This window comes from Castor canadensis, chromosome 2, assembly GCF_047511655.1.
Source record: "Castor canadensis chromosome 2, mCasCan1.hap1v2, whole genome shotgun sequence".
In the NCBI taxonomy this organism is placed as follows: domain Eukaryota; kingdom Metazoa; phylum Chordata; class Mammalia; order Rodentia; family Castoridae; genus Castor; species Castor canadensis.
Window position 1 is genome coordinate 18477271 of NC_133387.1, and position 13301 is coordinate 18490571.

Here is a 13301-nt window from a genome sequence, read left to right on the forward strand (position 1 = left end):
CTCCATTTCCATACATTTTCCCTCAAATTATATGATTTTGCTCTTCTTTGTGGCTGAATAATACTCCATCATCTATACATGTATGTCATTTGCATTATTCATTCATCTATTAATGGGCACCCAGGCTAATTCCAAGATTTGGCTATTGTCAATAGTGTAGCAACAAATGGGATGTCAGTTTTGATTCTTTCAGGTATATACCCAGAAGTGGTAGAGCTAGATCATAAAGTAGATATATTTTTAAGTTTCAAGGAACCTCCAATCTGATTTTCATAGTGTCTACACTAATTTACATACCCACTAACAGTGAATAAGGGTTCCTTTGGTCCACATTGACACAAACATTTGTTGTTTGTTTTCTTGAAGATAGTCATTCTTACTGGGAAAAGATGGAACCTCAGTGTAGTCTTGCTTTGGATTTACCTGATGGCTTAAGAAGTTTGACATTTATTCATGTCTTTATTGATCATTTGTACTATTCAGTTCAGTTCAATTGCCCATTTATGGATTGCAGTGGTTTGTTTTTTTTTTTTTTAGGTATTTAACTTTTTGAGTTCTTCATATATTCTACATATTAACTCCCATTTGGATGAGTAATTGGCAAAGATTGCTCCCATTCCGTAGGCTGGATATTCACTGTGATAATTGCAATTGCTCTTAATGCAATCACATTTGTGAATTCCTGCTATTATTCTCTGAGCTATTCAGAAAATCTTGCCTACAACTTGCAGTATTTCCCTAGGTTTTCCTTTATTAGTTTCAAATTTTCAGATCTTACGTTTAGAACTCTCATCCATATTCAGTTGATTTTTGTATAGGGTGAGAGATATGAATCTAGTTTCAGTCTTCTGCATTTGGTTTTCTCAGCACCATTTTTTTACAGACTATGTATCCTTCAAAGTATGTTTTTGACACCTTTATCAAGAATCAGATGGATGTAGATATGTGGGTTAATTTCTGGATCTTCTATTCTATTCCATTGGTCTACATGTCTGATTTATCCCAGTATCCTACTGTTTTTGTACTATGGATTTGTAGTTTCATGTCGAGTCAGGCAATATAATGCCTTCAGCATTGCTCTTTTTGCTTGGGATTATTTTGGCCATTTGGGCTCCTTTGTGTTCCATATAAATTTTGGGATTGTTCAGTGAAGAATGTCATTGGAATTTTGGTGAGAATTACATTGAATTTATACATCACTTTTAGTAACAAGGCTACTTTAATAATGTTAATTCTGCTGATCCATAAACATCTTTGTGTCTTCTTTAATTTCTTTCTGTGGTGTTTTATGGGTTTTGTTGTGGAGGTCATCTACACTTTTGTTAGGCTTATTCCTAGGTACTTTTGAAGCTGTTTTTAATGGATTGTTTTCCTTATTTCTTTCTCAGTATGTTTGTTATAAATGTAAAGAAAAACTACTGATTTTAATATATTGATTTTTTATCTACTATTTTGTTGAAGGTACTTATCAACTCTAAATTTTCTTAGTGGAGGCCTTAGGGTCTTTAACGTAAAGGATCCTATCATCTGAAAATAGGGTTAAATTTGATATCTCCCTTTCCCATTTGTATTTTTTTCCTCTTGAAAAACTGTTCTCCTAATAGTTCAAGTCAATATATATATATATATATATATATATATATATATATATGCATATTTACTTTCTCTTAAATAACTGCTCTCTAAATAGTTCAATTCAATAGATGATAGATAGATGGATATATAGATAGATACATAGATAGATACATAGGTAGATAGATACATAGATAGATAGATATAGATAGATAGATAGATAGATAGATAGATAGATAGATAGAGACACAGAGATTAAATAAGAGTAGAGAATTAACAGCATTGTTTCATTTGTGATTGTAGAGGAAATACTTTCAGTTTTTCCTCATTTAGTATAATGTTGATTAATAGGGTGTGTCATATACAGCCTTTATGATGATGAGGTAGATCTTTCCATCCTTAGTTTCTTTCATCTTATCTTAAGAGTTTTTGATTTTTTTTTCCTCAGAGGCTTTTTTGAATCTATTGAGCTAATTATGTGATTTTTGCCCATGACTCTATTTATGTGCTATATTAGGTTTCCTGATTTGCATATGTTGAAACATTCTTACATCCCTGGAATGAAACCAACTTAATTATGTTATATAATCATTTAAATGTATTGTTGAATTTGGTTTGAAAGTATTTTATTGAGGTTTTTTGCATGCATGTTCATCAAATTGGTCTTCAGTATTCTTTTTTTGTTGTTGCTGTACTGCTATACAGTTTTGATGTCAGAACAATGTTGACTATGTAGAATGAATTTGGAAGAATTTCTTTTATTTTATATAATAGATTGAGGAACATTAGTGTTAGTTCTGTAAAGGTCTGGTAGAATTCATCAGTGACTCCATCTGATCCTGCAGTTTTCTCTGTTGGGAGACTATTATTTTGTCAATCTCATTTCTCACTATGAATATGTTTATGCTGCTTTTTAGCATCTTGGTTCAATTTTGGCATATGTGCCTACAAATTTACCTATTTTTTCAAGAATTACCCAATTTATTGGAATATAAATTTTCCAGATATTACCTAGTGATCATCTGGAGTTTAGGAGTATATCTCCTTTTTCATATTTAATTTTATTAATTTGAGTCATTTTTCTTTTGGCTCGTTTGGCTTAGGTCTATCAATCTTGTTTATCTTTCAAAGAATAATTTTTCATTTCATCAATCCTTTATAGCATTCTTTTACTCTCCATTTCATTAATTTCTGCCTGATCTTTATTTTTTCTTTGCATCTACAAGTTTTGAGTTTTGTTTGTTCTTGTTTCTCTAAGATCTTTAGGTATATCATTAGGTTATTTATTCAAGATCTCTCTGGTTTAATAATGTAGGCACTCAACTATAGACTTCACTCTTATACCTCTGTTTTCTGTATCCCTAATGTTCTGGTAAGTTACATTTTCATTTTATTTGATTCAAGGAATTTTTAACTCCCCTCTGATTTCTCCAATAACCTACTGATTATTCAAAAGTGTATTGTTCAATCCCCAGATATTTGTATAGCTTTTGTAGTTTCTTTTGCTACTAATTTACAGTTCCATTCAAATATAATTAATAAGATATAAGAAATCATTTTAATGTTTTTATATTTATTAAGACTTGCATTATGGCCTAAAATGGAATCTGTTTTAAAGCTGAAAAGAATTTGTATCCACAACTATTGAGAGAAATCTTCTCTAGAAGTCTATTAAGTCCATTCGATCTATAGTACAACTTCACTCTGAAGTTTCCTTGTTGACTTTTTGTCTGGATGATCAATCAGTTGATAGGAATAGGGTATTGAAGTTATCCACTATTATTGCATCTTGACATATTTGTCCCTTTATGTCCAGTAGTGTCTATTTTATGAAATTGGGATCATTATGTTTGACTCACATATATGTACATTAATTATATCAATTTTTTTCCTTGCAGTACTGGGGATTGAACCCATGTCTTCACAGATGCTAGGTAAGAGCTCTAACACTTAAGCCATGTACCCCAGCCTGTTTGTAGTTTTGCTCTTTTGATAGGATCTCACTAACTTTTGGGGCTGACCTCAAACTCATGATCTTCCTGCTATCTCTGCCTCCTGAGCTAGAATTCTTTCTTAATTCCTATTTATTTAGTCTTCTAGTGAGACTTCTCTTTTCCTTACCTCTTGTGATTATATATAACTTTCATCCTCTTCTGTGTGTAGCATTTATTTAAGTATTTTCCACAGTGCTTGCTTGGTAATTATGAATTGCTCTACTTTATGCTCATCATAAAACATTTTCATCTCTCTTTTCATATTAAACAATCTCTTTGCTGAATATAGTATTCTTGGTTTTAGTTATTTTATTTTGGGGCATGAAATACATCACTCCATGCTCTCCTGACCTTTAGAGTTTCTGCTGAGAAGGCTATGGTTGCATTTGTAAGTTACTTGGTCCATCTCCCTTGAAGATTTCAGTTTTCTTTCTTCTCTCTGTGCTTTGGTATTTTAAATATACTATGACATGGAGAAGTTCTTTTACGGTCATGTCCATTTGCATTTCTGAATGCCTCCTATATATTGATGTCTACTTTTCCTTAGATGTGAGAGATTTTCTTTTATAATTTCACTTTCTGAGTTTTCTATGTCTTTAGTTTATATCTTGGCCCCCTCTTCAACATGACAGATTGGTCTCCCAATCGTGTCCCAGGGGTCTAAAATGTTTTGACTATTCTTTTATTGCTGTCTGATCTAATAATTCTGCAAACTTGTTTTTAATTCTTCATATTCTTCAATATTCGTGCACTTTCTATTGAGTTTTTCATTTGATTTGTTTAATTTTTCTATTTGAAATTTTTTTTCATAATATCTATTCCTGCTGAATTTCTTGCCTGAGTCTTGAATTACTTCTTTACCTCATTCATCTGTTTAATTGAGTCCTCTATGAAGTCACTGGTGGTTCTTAAATCCAATATTTTGAATTCTTTGGCATTTCAACCATTTTAGTATTTTTGTTTTCAGTTATTGAAGAGTTTTAAACTTTTTAATGAGTCATGTTTCCTTGCTTTTTCAAGTTTTTTGTCTTTCTATTTTGCAATTTGAGCATATAGTAGAATGGATATCTCTTCTAGTTTTATATGGGGGGTGTCTTTTCAGTGAGCAGCATTCTCTTGGGTTCTTAATCCCCAGTAGTGTTCGGAGTAGAAAAATAAAACTGCCATAACAGCAACAGCATCAGAACAAATCAAATATAGAAACACAAGAAAAAAATGCAATGAAATATAACTACTAGACTACAAATAACTAAAGAAAAGGAATGGAGAAAATAATGTAAAATAAACTGTGATCCTAAAAATTAATAAAGATAAAAGTAATAATAATAAAAGAATGAAATAAAGAGGGGGCAAAGAAAGGGAAAAAAGAAAGAAGAAGCAAGGTTACATAAAAGAAAAATAAGATAAAGTACAAGAATTCAAGGAAACAGAATGAAGAGAAAAGAGCAAGAGACAAAAATTGCAATTGTCATTTGCTCAAAGAGGGTCCAAGTAAGATCAAATAATGGCAGCTCCGAAGATGGAGATTTTCCAGACAGACCAAATAGTGACAAATCCATAGGAATGGGGCTTTGGGGTGCTCCAAACTCACTCCCCATCTCCTATGATTCTAGACTGTGGTGCTAGGTATTATAGTTCTGAGGTTGTGATTTTTAAGGTTACTGTGGAGCTTGGGAGAGGGGATGTGATAGGGTAAGTTACAAAGTTGTAATACTTTCTGTTCTTGGGCTAGAGGCATGGATCAGGTGGTAGTGCACTTTCCCTGCAAGTGGGACACTCTGAGTTCAAATGTCAGTACTAAATAAAATAAATAAATAATAAAAATTTTAAGAAAGAATATCTGTTCTTACCATGATACAACTTCTTTACTTAAGTAAAAACATTCTTCAAATTTTTGGAAGACTTCAGTTTCAGAAGTTTGAAAGTACTGATTTTGAGTGCTCTTTGCTAGCATTCCTGATGCTTACAGGAAGGAACAAGATTTAGAATAATTTACTCTACCATTCTGGAGAAAACATGCAATCAAGAGGTCATAAGCACATGTATGTATTAGTAAACTCAGCAGGAGTCCTACAGGTATGTTCAGTGATTATTCTAGTTTTATTAGCACTAGCATTATTCTAGTGCTTAAGTTGTTAGGTGACACATGCATCTTCTTTTAATTATGCCTCAAATTTTACATGCATATGGCAAATATTCTTTGATTTGAATCCAACATTAAGTAACAAAGATTATTTAAAGTGCTATCAACATTGCCGGATTTTGTTTAATATATATTGAGATTTAGAAACTTCACAGCTTTTCATCCTTTATATGGGTATTTAAAGTACTTCTGAATAGCCATCATCAAAAACACCACTAACAACAGGTGTTGGCGAGGTTGTGGGAAGAAAGGAACCCTCGTACACTGTTGGTGGGAATGCAAGCTAGTAGAACCACTCTGGAAAAAATTTGTAGGCTTCTTAAAAATCTAAACATAGATCTGCCATATGATCCAGCAATCCCACTCCTGGGGATTTACCCAAAGGAATGTGACACAGGTTACTCCAAAGGCACCTGCACACCCATGTTTATTGTAGCACTATTCACAATAGCCAAGTTATGGAAACAGCCAAGATGCCCCACTACTGGTGAATAGATTAAGAAAATGTGATATTTATATACAATGGAATTTTACTCAGCCATGAAGAAGAATGAAATCTTATCATTTGCAAGTAAATGGATGGAACTGGAGAACACCATTCAGAGCAAGGTTAGCCAGGCTCAGAAGACCAAAAATCATATGTTCTCTCTCATATGTGGACTTTAGACCTAGGGCAAATACAGCAATGTGGTTGTACTTGGGTCACATGATAAGGAGAAGGCACACATGGGAGGTATGGGGATAGGTAAGAAACCCAAAACATGAAAGTATTTGATGTCCCCACTACAGAGGAACTAATACAGAAACCCTAAAGTGACAGAGGTCAATATGAGAAGGGGATCAGGAACTAGTGTAAATGTCAGTTAGAGATGAATCTACTTGGGATATAATATATTTGTACATGGAAGAAATGCTAGGAACCTCTCTGTATAGCTATCCTTATCTCAACTAGCAAAAATGCATTGTCTTTCTTATCATTGCTTATGTTTTCTCTTCAACAAAATTAGAAATAAGGGCAGACAACATCCATGTTTATTGTGGCACTATTCACAATAGCCAAGTCATGGAAACAGCCAAGATGCCCCACCACTGATGAATGGATTAAGAAAATTTGGTGTCTAGACACAATGGAATTTTATGCAGCCATGAAGAAGAACGAAATGTTATCATTCGCTGGTAAATGGATGGAATTGGAGAACATCATTCTGAGTGAGGTTAGCCTGGCTCAAAAAACCAAAAATCGTATGTTCTCCCTCATATGTGGACATTAGATCAAGGGCAAACACAACAAGGGGATTGGACTATGAGCACATGATAAAAGCGAGAGCACACAAGGGAGGGGTGAGGATAGTTAAGACACCTAAAACAATTAGCTAGCATTTGTTGCCCTTAATGCAGAGAAACTAAAGCAGATACCTTAAACGCAACTGAGGCCAATAGGAAAAGGGGACCAGGAACTAGAGAAAAGGTTAGATCAAAAAGAATTAACCTAGAAGGTAACACCCACGCACAGGAAATCAATGTGAGTCAATGCCCTGTATAGCTATCCTTATCTCAACCAGCAAAACCCCTTGTTCCTTCCTATTAATGCTTATACTGTCTCTACAACAAAATTAGAGATAAGGGGAAAATAGTTTCTGCTGGGTATTGAGTGGGGGGAGCGGGAGGGGGTGGAGTGGGTGGAAGGGAGGGGGTGGGGGCAGGGGGGAGAAATGAACCAAGCCTTGTATGCACATTGAATAATAAAAGAAAAATGAAAAAAAAAAAAAAAACAACTCATGAAAAGAAGGAACACAAAAAAAAAAAAAAAGAAAGAAAGAAGGGCAGACAGATTCTGCCTGGAAGCGAGGGGGGTGGGGTGGAGCAGGAGGGGGCGGGGAGGAGGGGGAAGAAATGACCCAAACAATGTATGCACATGTGAATAAACAAATAAAAATTAAAAAAATATAAAATAAAAAAGAACCACCAGGAGGAAAAGGAAAGAACCACCAAAAAAACCTTAAAAAATAAAAAAGTATTTCTGACATTTAATTTCAAGATGTTACAATGAGCAAGCATACAAATAAATCTTGAGTATACATTTGAGTATACATTTGGATTAGAATATAATCCAAAAGTAGAAATAAGAGGCCAAATCATATAGACATTGTAAATACACTTGGTATCTGTAACCCGTTTCCTGGAAACATTTTACAAATTTACTGTCTATTGTCCTCCAGAATATATAACAAATTTTATTTTTCTGCCTCCTATCAAACACTGGAACTAATATATACACAAAACATATTGCTATACTTATATAAAATTTATACACTTATTATATATAATTCATTTTTTAAATTTCTCAATATGTTGAAGGAAGTATGTTATCTCACTTTATTCTGCATTTCTTTAAGTAACTGTTATGCTCAATACTTTTTGAAAGGAAAAACAAAAAAGTGAGAGAGAAAGAGAAAGAGAGAGACCAAGAAAAAATCTGTGACCTCTACAAGCAGCAGGTCTTTATTAGGGAGAGGAGACCTGACAGGGACCCTCAGTCATCAGAGTAACACTCTGAGAGGGAGAGTGCATGCCTCCCTTACAGGCTGGGGTTTTTAAGCCTTCTGTAGTGGGAAAAGGGAAGTTGGAGGGGAGTGGGCAATAGAAGAATGACTGAGAAGGGGAAATCAGGGAAGGTGCTGGTCAGTATCAGGAAGGTCATTGGAGCTTCTCTGGCTCTTTTATCAGAGATAGCCATGTTTTCATTGTTCCAGTGTTTCTCAATATTCCAGCATTTTTAACTATGCTTATTTAATTTTTTTAGTGTTTATGTTTCTGATTGAGTATTTATATTATCCTTAATGATCTTTAAGACAACTGAGCAATTTTAATTCTGATTTATACTCACTAGTCCCATATTTAATTAAACTTAGAAATTCATTTTCTTTAATATTTTATTGTAAGTATTGGTGGACCACATTTGCTCAAGTTTCAACCACTTCCATTGCACCAAACATCTTTTTCACTGGTTTTCAGAATTATGTATACAATGGATATTCTCATAAATTCCTTTGCTTCTTTAAAAACTATCAAAATTCATGGCGCTCTTACAGAGTTGTGTATGTCAAGACCCCATATGGGTTCTTAAAACCACCTTTGCAGAACATGCCACAGAATAAAAACAGAATTTTACAAACTCCTGGCTCATTCACAAAAGATAATAGGAAAACATATGGGGGAGTTATCAAATAGATGCAATTTTGAAGGATTCCCATATAGATTGGATTTTGTTAAACTTATAGATCAATGTGGGAAGTTATTTCATCTTAGTAATGTTAAGTCTTCCATTTCATGAATATGAGATCATTTTTCATTTATTTGGGCCACTTTTCTGAACAAAGTTCTGTGGTTTTCATGGGACACATTTTGCACTTATCTTGTTAAATTTATTATAAATTATTTTATTTTTGATGCTATTGTCAATGGAATGTTTCTTAATTTCCTTTACAGATTGTTCATTACAAGTATGTAGAATGCAACTTTTGTATATTGATTCTGTGTACTTTAACCTTGCTCAATTAGATTATTAATTCTCATAGATTTCTAATGGATTACTTAGAATTTCCCAATTAAAAGATCATGTCTTCTGAAAATAGAGATAGTTTTCAATTTGGATGAATTTTATTTCATTTTCTTCTGGATTTGTCCAGAATAAAACTTAAAGAGCAATTAAGAGAGTAGACATCTTTGTCTTTATAATCTTAGAGAAAAGGCATGTAGTCAGAAGGAAATATGATGTCAGATTTGGGATTTCTGTAGATGACTTTATCATGTTGAAGAACTTATTTCTAGTTTTTTGAGTGATTGCATCATGGAAACACGTTGGATTTTTTTCAAATGTTTTTCTCTATTTTCTAATGCATGTTATGCAAATATGCAGTATCATATCAAGCACACATTAAACATAAGCTAGTCTATAAAATGGGCTACAGTGCATTTAAAAGTCTTGAATTATACAAAGTATGCTCTTTGTTCACATATAATGAAATTAGAATTCAATAACAGATGAAAATTAAGAAATTCCCAAATAGGTTAACATTAAACAACACACTCCTAAGTACTAAATGGACCAAAGAAGAAATCACAAAGAATACTACAAAATACTTGAGATAAATGAAAACCCAATGCATAAAATGTTTTGGAATGCAATTAAAGTAGTACTGACAGGAAGTTTTGCATCTACAAACACCTACACTAAAACAAAACAAAAAATCAATAACCTTACTTTTCACCTTAAGGAAATGTAAAAGGGAGAGTTAACCAAATTCAAAGTAGGAATGGGAAAATCATTAGAAAAGAAATTAATGAACCAGAGACTAGGAAACCAGTAAATGAAATTGAAATCAGAACAAGCCAAAACTTTTGCAGAAATGGACAGGATGATACTAAAGTTCATAAAGACATACATGGGATTCAGAATAGTCCAAACGATCTTGAAAAAAATGGATAACAATACTTAAGGATTTGCTTTTCCCAGTTTCAATGCTAATTAGAAAGCTACAGTGATCAAGGTAAGACAATACTTGCATAATGGTACACGTAAGTAGCAATGGATTTGTACTAATAATTAGAAATAATCCTTTGTTTATGACCAATTGATTTTTGACATGTGTGCCAAAAAAAAACTGTGAAAAGAATTGGCATTTCAACACATTTTGCTGGACAACTATCTACATGCAAAAAAATGAATTTATGTCCCCTATCTCACACCATAATAAAAAAAATTATAAGTGGAAAATAGACCTCTATATAAGAGCTAAATTTATAATAGTCTTAGAAGAAAAACATAAAATGCATTCATAGTGACCTTCGGTTTGATAATAATTTTTATGTATGATGCCAAAACACACATGACAAAATAAAATATAAACAAATTATTATCAAAATGTTAAAACTTCTATTTTGAAAATGATACCATGCAAAATGTTAAAAATCAGGTCATGCAATGGAAGAAAATAACTTTAGATCACATATGTAATAAAGAACTATTAAATATATAAAAACTTTTATAATCTAATAATAAAAACAAAAGTAACCCAATTTTAAAAAGCAGAAAAGTATCTGAATTGACATTGCTGTCAAGAATATACACAAATGACCAACAAAAACATTTAAAGATGCTTAGCTAGGAGGTCAACCAGAATCATAATGAGATGTCACTTCACATACATCTGACAAAATGACAAACAATAACAAGTGTTGGAGGGGATGTAAACAAACTGGAAGCCTCCTAAAATGTTTTATATATCAAATTAGCAAATTCTCAAAGTGTTAAACTGAGTTATCCGTGACCCAGAAATTCCCCTTCTGGGCATATTTCCAAAAGAAATGAAAACATATCTACACAAAAGTGGTGTATATGAAGGTGCATAGACTTATTCATAATAGCTAACAAAGTGGGAAATAATACATACTTCCATGATCTGATGAATAATAAAGGGCATGTGATTGATTCATACAACAGAATATTATTTGGCAATAGAAAAGAATGAAATAGTAATGCATGCTAAAACGTGATAAACTATTAAAACATTATGCTAAGGAAAAAATACCAGCAGCAAAAGACCATATAGTACATGATTTCATTCATATGAAATTCCAGAATAAGCAAATCTATATTGGTGGAAGTTGAATTAGTGCTTGGGTAATGGTGATTCCTGTATAAACCTTTTAATATACTAATAACTACTGACTTGTACCCTTTAAATGATGGCACATATGTTATATTAATTATAGTTCAATAAAAGTAAGAAAACCTCTGTTGTTTTTTCCTATGACTGATTCGATGAAAAATACATCCACTTTACCATTATCACTCATTCATCTCACCTCAACTTAAAATGTTAAGAATTATCTTTCTGAATGGGCTACACTTTACCTCTACCACTTCATATCTTATTTCCAAAACTTCAATTTAGCTTCATGACAATTTCTACCCTTGACATCTTCCAAGTGCTGCAATTTTCTCTTCACATCTACATCAAGATTATACTTCATGTTGTCACAGAGATAAACACCTCTAGTTACCAATCTCTCAAGAAATGAAAAAACAAATACATACATTCCACAACCTTTTGTAGGCTTCCCTATAAATTCATGCCATCTTCCACATCAAATGCAATTTTTATTCACCTAGTTTTTCTCAGACAAATCTGTATTTTCTTCCATAGTGTGTTCTCTCATGAATGGAATATCTGCCTTTTCACACCAGTGAGTGCTCTTGTTTCCTACTTAGATGAAAGATGAACCCATCCACTGTGAACTTCCATCAAGTTCAATGTGTTTCTATATCTGCCCATTATGTGATCATTCACTCTAATCTCAGAGAACCAAGTATTGTTAGTTTTCAAAGTAAATCCTTCAAATTTACCCAATGTCATGTTCTACAGGAAGTGCCTCCATGGTCTTCAGATGTTGTACATTTGTTACTCACTAGTAGATTGTTCTTAAATACTCTACTATTACCCATAAAAATAAAATTGACTTTGAAGCTACTTGCTATCATTCCACTGTCTTTTCTACTAAACTTAAAAATCTAAAATATTGGATAAACTCAGATTCTTATTATTCTCCTTCTAGACATTTCTCAACTTACAGTAAACTATCTTTAATCTCAGTATTTTAAGAAAAAATGTTTTCATAATGGTCAGCAACATAAACCTAGTGGGCACTTCACACTGCTTTTCTTCCTTGCAGCAGCATCACTGAACAGTATCTTTTTGTAAAAACTGTATCACCACTTTCTTGCCACATGCTTAGTTGATGAATTTCTACCTTTTGACTATTTACACTTATCTTTGCTGTCTCCTCTTCTCTCACCTACAGTCTAATTTTTAATTCCATGAATCATTTCTGGGCCTGCTGTTCTAGATCTACACTCCCTCTTGATCTTTGAATCTTTATAGCTACCTTCAGAAGACATTCCCAAAATTGTATGTCAGTCATCTCACTTCCATCCTGTACTTTGATCTTTGCTCCTTATGTCAATCAATGTCATCAGTGTGCTCTCAATAACTCATTCTTTGAAGATCAAGGTTATCATACATTAAAACTTAGACTCATTTCTTTTCCTAATTATCCAGTTCAATGACTTTTCACCTCTTTCTTGGGATATTGTAATACTTACCAACCTGCCTCTGATTTTTCCATTTTAAAAATATAATCTACATTACTGTAAAATATTATTCTAAACCCTGATTTTATCAAGCTGCTGACATAAAAATCAAATGTGACAATTACACACATACTTATTCTATGCCAGGGATTAGCTGAACTTTTCACGTTTATTATCTAAGCTATACTCAATGTGAACCTTGGAAGGAAATAGTTTTCTCATCAAGAGAGATGAATGAAATTGCCCCAAATCAGACAGTGAGTGATAGAGGAGAGAGGTGGAATTTAAGCATTGGCCCAAGTCCAGAAACCAACACAGATTGTCAAGCATACTTTCTTAAAAAACTCTTCATTAGATCTCCACTTAAATTGAACTGTCGCTTCCATCCATAAGACAAATATCACTTATCTTTTCCAAGTTAATATTTCTCTTTGCAACT